This window comes from Leptinotarsa decemlineata, unplaced genomic scaffold (assembly GCF_025532065.1).
Source record: "Leptinotarsa decemlineata unplaced genomic scaffold, Ldec_3_MD MMD2_tig00026369_RagTag_RagTag, whole genome shotgun sequence".
Lineage (NCBI taxonomy): Eukaryota > Metazoa > Arthropoda > Insecta > Coleoptera > Chrysomelidae > Leptinotarsa > Leptinotarsa decemlineata.
In genome coordinates this window covers 5282747-5292193 of record NW_027412709.1, presented here as the reverse complement: position 1 = coordinate 5292193, position 9447 = coordinate 5282747, and positions in this window count along the sequence as shown.

The window sequence follows — 9447 nt, the reverse complement described above, 5'->3', positions numbered from 1 at the left end:
TAAGTTATTATACTTATATTATTATGTATAGAGATTTCCAGTACCTAATGACCTATATTGCTTCATGTTATTGAATCTTAGTTAATCATCCACCCTGATGAAAATCATTATCCTCCATCTGGAGATCTTGCAAATCTGCAATAATTATTCAAACTGAAACTTTTCTTGAATTATATATATGTATTATTTCAATATCATAACGAAGGTCGACCGATTTCAATTGAAAAATGAAATGCCCTAGTTAGAACTAGATCAAGACTTTCTTGTGCCTACTTCAATAATAAGAGTTGTACAACATATTTATACAAGTCAGTTCACGAGTAAATTCTCATTGAAGAGTTTCAGTAGTTTATTTTCCATCATGCTATTCATCAAAGTAAGTACCGCCAATAATTTGAGATTTTTTGAAAATATTGACTTGAAGCTGTTATATTTCCAATATTATTGAATACAAAATTCAACCTACCAAGTGAGCTTTCGGAAAAATTTCATGTACATTCTTTCAAACTTTTACCTCAACCATTGAGAGAGATGCAAGTAACATTCGCAACATTTTACCAATAGCAATTAAAATCTCACAGACTCTTATAGAATCGTTTTTTCAGATATATTATTTTTCATTCGTTCCCAATGTATGCCTGTTGTCATTAGTTGAGAAAATATTTGAAAAAAAAAATCCAGGTTTTATTAATAGAAAATATTTCAGCATGAAAATGATGAATGAATAATCGCCATAGCAGTATTATATTGAAAAAATCGAACTTGATTTCAGTTTAGATAGATCTGTTGATATAAATTGTATCAAAACCCCTAAAATATATATATATATATATATATATATATATATATATATATATATATATATATATATACAAGCCATTTATTTTATCATGTGGTGACATTGCTATATTCTACACCATAACAGATACGAGGAATGGAAAAATAGGTAACTGTCATCGGGAACAATACCATTTCGTTTTTTTTTTCGAATGGAATTGTTATTTCGAAGGTATATCACATTGGATATTAGCGTTTCATTTGAAATAACTACCATCATCGGTAACAATAATATTGAATTACGGTCGTGTCGTTACTTCTTTTGTAAATTGATTCGATTTCTTCAAAACATAATTCATGCAACCCAATAAGTTCGACAGGTAGGTATACCAACACAATAAAAATTCGTACTTTTTCGTTTTGCAAATTTTTATATTGCCGTAATCCTTCTTTCAAGGTTCATTTCTCCATAATCAATCATAATTCGTAATATTTCTATAATTTGGGATTAGCCAGTTACAGAAATGATGCTAATCAAGATTGTTCTTTTCGAGAAATTGCCCATGAAATGGGGATTTCTGTAAAATCCACCAGAACTATTTTGAAAAAGAACAAATAAAAATGCTACATGATACACAAAGTTCATCACATTAATGAAAGGGATTACAGATGGAGAGAACGATTCGCGAAGTGATTAAGACGTAGAAATAGGGAAGTTGAAAATATTCGTAAAAAAATAATATTAGATGAATTGCCACTGAATATTCGTCATGGGGATACATGAAGGATGAAGTTTTTTCAACACTAAGTACAAATATCGGCCATCTCAAATGAAAAATAAGAGATGCATGTATAAGTATTACACCTATTGTGCTACAAAATTGCCACAGAAATTGTCTGTATCGACAATTTATGTGCATTGGACAAAGAGATAGTTAATTCGAGCATTCAATGTAGATTGCCATGTAGCTTTGATTTTCCGTATTGGTTTCATTTTTTCCAAAAGTTCATGATAAAATAAATTGTTTTTCTGTTCCATTGTGGTCACTGCTGATGGTGGTTATTTCAAATGATAGACTATAAAATATCAAATGTGGGTGGATTGTGAATTAATCGCTTTATCAATATCTGTAATAAAAAAAGACAGGTTCGTATTTTAAAAAAGTTGATGGTGGCCATGTTGACAAGAAACGTTTTATCGAATATTTGATATTACATCATCATAGTACACTTCAAATACAATATCATGTTTCCAATGACAGTTACCTTTTTCCATTTAATCGTCTTCGTTTCTGTTACGGTTTAGTATATAGCAATGTTACCACATGATGAAACGGCCTAAATTTGCTAATCCCACCGTTCTACCTCTAAAACGGTAAGAACTACAAGATAGGTTGAATTGGACTATTTTCTATAATTTGAATAATCTCAAATCGAACATCAGTGGTTGTTCTTAAATATTCGCCAGAAACAAGATTTGTCAACTTTCCTGTTTTTGGCTCTACCGTCTCCATTTCGAATGCCATAAAAAAAGCAGAGGACCTTTCGATACTGTTTATTACTCGTTATAATCTGATGTGAGCCAATGCGACGTTTCTTTCATTACATTTCATTATCAACTTTATTGAACAATCTTCACCTCTATATACATATATTTTATATGTTTTGCTCAACTGAATTTGGTTGTTCTTATTCGTTTTTGAATTTTTATGGAAATAATTCATGTGGCTAAAAAAATTATTGATCTGATAATCTTTCATTTTGACAGAATCTTAAATTCAAATGTTTCAGTTGAATAAAGGACTCTTCTGATGAAAGAATATATTATTATCCTAGGGAAACAGACAACAAAACAGCAATAATTTCCTGACGCACTAAAAATATATTTCACCTCTGATGAAAAAGTTTTTCCGGAGAGTTCATTTATTTTAGGTTGAATTAATTTTCCTGCAGTGCATATGTGACCCCTACTACTCAACAAAGCAAAAATAATCCCTTTAATAGAAATTCATAATTATAATATGACAGAACTGGTTTTCCTACTATTATTCTGAAATTTTGTTTAGCTACTCACCTCGATTCTGAGTTGGTGAATACTTTACAGACTAGCAATGAGAAATTATTCTTTTTGGAATAAACAATTTGTATTTCAACTGTTGGCTAATGAACTTTCAGTTAAAAGGCATGAATTTCACTAAGGTGAATATTAGTTGTATGTATTTGGAATCTTATCTGAGAAACGATTCATAAAAACTGGGAAATGAACAGTCAATTGACCAATAGTCAATTGGGCAATATCGATAAAAAATATTTATTGAACTCATCACCTTTTTTTCAACAATACATATTTTCATTCGAATGATAAAATTGATATATTTAAAGCACTCCCAAAGAAGCAAAAATGATCCATGATGTCATGGATGACTTGGTCTAACGGAGGGTGAATCAGAGGTAGTGAATATTTTCAATACTCATGACCCACACATACAATTCACTATCGAAACTGAGAATGGGGAACAAGATCATCTGCATTCCCAATGATATTCTTCTTATCGATTGATTCTGGCAGATTTCTTTGTAATTCGTCGTTCCACAAATATTCTCATAAATAAGGCGATGTGACAAGTAGTTGGGTTGAATTTTCAAATATATGAATGTTTGAAAATCCTATGACCTAATAAATTGTTTTTGAAACTTGAATTAGTAAACGTAGGGACTACTTGAATATTGTATTGCGCCAAATAACTGTTATGGTAGATTTCATCAGTTCGGACATCTATTGTCTAAAATAATATAAATTGATTCGGAATCCCTGAAAAAGAAAATTGAAAATATTAACCGAAAGTAACCAGACTTTGGAAAAACACCAAGTCTATTTTACGGATAAAGAGAGATCATCGCTAACACTGCACCATCCCCTCACTTGGATGGACTACCCAAAATCCACAAAAAGGATGTTCCGCTCAGACCGATCATTAGCTTCAGAGATTCAGCCACTCAGAACTTGTCCAGATTTTTACTACCAATAATCAAACCACTGCAAGGTAAAACATCATCTTTTGTGAAAAATTCAAGGCATTTCGTTGAACCACTAGGGGAAATTGAAGTCAAAGATCAGGACCAATAACTGATCAGTTTCGACGTGGAAAGCATATACACCAACGTGCTTGTCGAAGAACTAAAAGATAGAACAAACTTACCGAAACAAGTAATCATGGAATTACTAGGATGCTGTGTACAAAACTTCTACTTTCAACTGAAGGGTGGATTCTTTATGCAAGGTGAGGGACTGCCGACTGCCAATGGCATCGCCACTTTCAACAATATATATATATATATATATATATATATATATATATATATATATGGAGTGGTTTGAAACTCTGGCCATTGAAGAAGCACTCAAGAAGCCCCGAGTCTGGTTGAGATACGTAGAAGTCACCTTCATAATATGGAAACCATGGGAATGCAGAACTAGAAATTTTCCTGAAGCACATCAACAACGTAAATCCTGCCATCACTTCCACAATGGAAAAGGAAGTCCACAACGATTTGCCTTCCTTAAACGTATTTGTGAAGATGACCGACACTAAATGGGAAACATCTGTTTATCGAAAACCCACTCACACAGAACAGTAACTGAACCAGAAATTCAATAACCATCAATCGATTAGGAGAGGAATCATCAATATTCTACTAGACCGTGCTTTCGGGCTCTGTAATACGAAGGAAGGTCTCGAAAAGGAACTAGGCATCATCAAAATGACTTTCAACGCCACAACCAGTACTTGTACTTCCCTACATCAGAGGATTATCGGAAAGGATAAGAAGGATTGGGTCCAATTATAACATCAGGACCTGTTTCAGATCTGGGAACACTATCCGTAGCAGCCTCACGAAAACCAGGCAACCAAACGCGGACTGCGATTCCAAGAATTGCATTTACCGGATACCCTGCGAGTGCAGAGAATCATACATCGGTGAAACTATGAGGCCATTGAAAGTTCGCATTGCTGAGCATAAGGAACTTACACAGCGAGAAGAAACCAGCAAATCTGAAATAGCAGAGCATGTTTGGACTCATCAACATAACATCAAGTGGGCTCGAGCTTAAATCATCCACAAAGAGGAACACTGGTTTAGGAGAAAATTCAAAGAAGCCGCGTATATGTTATCCAACAACGCATTTAGTCAAGCTAGCGTAGAGATACGTAACATATGAAAACCTCTAATCAAGCGAAAAACGGCCAAGTCCCGCCAAACGGTCATCTCCCGCTAGAACCATTGACCTATAAATAGTCAGATCTCAGAGGAATAAGTCCAGTTTTCACCCGAAGACGATTGTGGATACTAACAATCGAAACGTCGTGACATAACTTGGTTTGAATCTTTTGATTTTTATTTTATTTTCATTTCTCATTTTTTGTTAATGATATTTTTGAATTTCTTTTTAATTTTCAGCTTCAAGTAATATTTCAATTTTTCATTTTTTTTTTGGTTGTTGCTTGTATGTTATTTCTTTGCAATTTCAGTTGTTTGTTTAATAAAATTTTTATTTTCGGTTAATCTTTGTAATTTTTTTCAGGGATTCCAAATCAATTTATATTATATCAGACAATGGAAGTCCAAACTGATGAAATACACCACGAAACATTGTCAACCACCTTCAAACAAACGTGTTATGGTAGACTTTACTATGAGAGCAATTATGTTTCCGAAAAACATGATTACTGAAAGCTCAGCTCAGGACTGATATTAGCAAAATTTATGCTTCAACCTGTTATTGACAGAAACTTTCATTATTCTCAGAAAAATAATGGCATTTCTGAAATAGAAAAAAAAATCTATGCAATTATTCTCTACACTAAACTTTGTTATTGAACTCCCAACTTCCATTATGGATGATAGGTAATTGAAATAAATAATGGTAGTAGGAAATTAATCTCCTACTAATGGTTCGTTTTATAAAATAAATCTTTCCAAAATTTAGTGTTGATCAATTTCACTATCAAAGCAGTTCCATCAGTAGTAGGCATACTCCCAAGATAGATGTCTTTTATCGTACGTGGCAGTATTCATTATTCCATGTTTTTTTTTGACCGGCACAAAACACAAAAAGGTTATCAATCACATGTTCAACTATTTTTCAATGATTTCAACATATGTTTTTCTTTAGCTTCCATCAATATGGTAATATTAAATCAGCTGACATGATCCTCAATCGAATTACTTGATTTGCATATCAATTGAGTATGAAGTGTTTGTTCTCTGTTCAACTATGAAAATTACTGTTGATACTACTTTTCGATAACTATATTGAATAGTCGTTTCACTCATTCGAAAAATAGTCAGATTTGATAAATATGTTTCAAGACTTTTTTGACCGTTTTTTAATCATTTTAGTCACTCAGTAGGTATCATGTTTCTTGCTATTCTAACCTTCTACCATTTCAACCTTCCGTCATTTGAAAAACACATTTTCTCAGATTTTGTAAGTTAAGGGCAGCTAAATATATTAAACTTTGATTTCTATACAAAAGTTTTGTTTCAGTTCTACCAGTTTCTCTTTTTTGCCATTTTCGGGCTGGTTTTAGTTTCTTCAACAAATGAAGAAGAGAGCACTTCCACAAGAGACAAGCGAACTTTAGGGTTGGGGCTGAGTTTGTTGCTTCCGTCCCTTCATATTGGATCCTCCAGATACCATGACTACCATGACCATGATCGTGTCATTATTCATCATCATAGTCCAACTATTGAACATCATTACTACGACTGAATCCACTACAACTGATTATTTATTTCACTAAGATTATTGAAGTATTAAATGTTATTCGAAAGTTTTTTCCTTAATTCATTATGTTATGGTGAAGTGATTTATTCTTGGATTTGGAACTGACTAATAGTGAACAATGAAAAATTGAATTATATCCATTCAATCAAAAACAACAATTTTAGTTCCAGTCAAAAAGTAAAGGGATTTTTCTGTACTGGTAAACCTGCATATTATACATAGATTTCAGATATTATTATTACCAAAACCGTTATCATTATGTATGTTGCATATCATATATTATTATCATATATAATCTAAAATTATATTTCTTTGTCAATAACAAACCTAACATTTCGATGTATTGAAAAAACACAGCTTATTGTTAGATTTTCACTTGAAATTTCACAAAACGTGTTTCGCTATACATTGTGTCGCTCGAAAATGCTACTAAACTCGAAGATCCCTGGGCCACCAGACATCACGTATTTTCTGACGAAGGAAATGTGGACGATTGAGTACTGTTAGTATGTACTAAGAACGCATGCCTACTTATTTGCTGGCTTAGACGGCCAATTTTCAGGTATCGGGTAATCAAGGTACATAAATACATTACTTAAATTCTCCAAGCTGATTTTACGTATATTTTGGGCGATATCCTTAAAAATAAGTCGCCAATACTCCCAGACACTTTCTTTGCTTTCTTTGCTTTGCAGACGCTTTATAGATCCCAAATTAATTACTTAACTTCACGTTAATTCTGATGTTCCATTTTTATATATCTCCACCCAACAACTATTTAAAAACCTTTTACAAGAAGACAGATCGATACAAAGGATCAATCATTCCCTAAATTCAATTTTAATGCGTCTGTGGGCATGAGAAGTGATTATAATATTCATATCGAATCAAAAAACTAGTAACTATTTCATCAGTTTGTACTTTCATTTTCTAATAAGATACAAATTGATTTGAAATCCCTGGAAGAATCTGTAAAAAAATTAAATAGATTAGCTGAAAAATAACAATTATTTTAATTAAAAAAAAACTGAAATTACAATGAAATAAAATACAAGCAACAACAAAATTAAAAAAAAATTGAACTATTAACATGGAATAAAAATTAAAAATGTATTACCAAGAAATAAAAATCAAAATTAAAAGATTCCAAACCAAGTTACTTCACGACGTTTCAATTGTTAGTATCCACAATCGTCTTCGGGTGATAATTGGTTACTTCACAAAACGTCGTGAAGTAACTTGGTTTGAAATATTTTAATTTTAATTTTCATTTCTTGTTAATAGTTTTTTAAATTTTTTGGTTGTTGCTTGTATTTTATTTCATTGTAATTTCAGTTTTTTTGCTTAATATAATTGTTATTTTTCAGCTAAACTTTTTAATATTTTTTACAGATCCTTTCAGGGATTTCAAATCTATTTATATCATATTAGACAATGGAAGTCTGAACTGATGAAATGCACCATGAAACAATGTCAACCACCTGAAAACAAAAATTAGTAATTATACTAACAAAAGTTTTGGTTGGTTCTATAGGAATATTTTTGTTCTTGTATGATAAATACCTGACAGGTATAATGAAAGTAACGGAAATTATATTATTTTCATTTCTTACCTTTTAAGTTCCCTTGCCGTATATGGATAAACAATTAAAAATATCAGTTACCGTATGAAGTGAGAATGTAAAATCAATGTAGACAAATGTTTCGATATGAAATTTCACTTTGTTTGGTGAAAATCCGCGTTTTCTCAACACTGCTACTGAATTTTCAATTTCTTCATCTGGCATCACTGCTCACAAGAAAAGTATTCAGATTCAGTGATCCACAATGTCCGTTGAGTGCAGCCGTGATTTCACAACGTGTGTGACAAAAATAATAATATTTGCAGTATTTGAAAGAATATAATGGCTTTCCCATCAAATTGTATGTTTTGTAAATATTCTGATGTAAATTTAATACTTTTCACGGAGTAGTTTTAAAACATATAATAGAACATAACCCTAAATTTAATGACGTTGTTTTGTCGAGTGATTTATCTGAAAGTGGTCATCACAGACAATGTTTGAAATAATCATTCACAGGGTTATATAAAAAATACTATTTACAAAAAAAAATTATCAATCGAGTAATCTTCCTCAACAGAAAAATCAATAAATATTGCTGAAAATTCATCTGTAGAATTTTTAACGACAGTTGAATTAGACATACGAACTATTGAGCCAGAAGCATCTATTTCTCAAAATTTTAATTCAACAACCACTCTTATAACTTACCCTATAACAATACCTAGCCCATCTATTTCACAGTGGAAGTGAAACGAAAGAGGATAATGCTGATAATGACAATAACGCTTCAGATATTTGAAATCAAGATTGGCTGTATGATGAATTGTCTAATTTCAATGACGATGATAATGAAGATTAGAGGCACTACTCAGAAATGTTGAGATATTTTTCTCTTTGTATTTTTTTATGATTAATTCCCAATAAATAATTTTTTTTAAATTTTCTGAAATGAGCATTTTTTTAGAATTTCATTTTTAATTATCTACCTGATATTTTAAATTTCAGCTGATTTTTATAATAATAATAATTGATTGACATGTAAGAGAGTTAGAGAGAGAGAGAGAGAGAAGTCAATATATCCTAGTACATGTCTCACTCAGTCCCATGCCCGTGGATAATGCCCTCGCGCTCCTACCAACAGAGGCTTAAAATTGAATTTGGGGTATGAGCATCAGAATTTAAGTGAAGTTAAGTAATTATTTTAGGAGTTTTAAAGCATCTACAAAGCAATACGGCCGACGGAAAGTATCTGGGAGTATTGGCGACTTATTTTTAAGGATATCGCCTGAAATATACGTAAAAACCAGCTTGGAG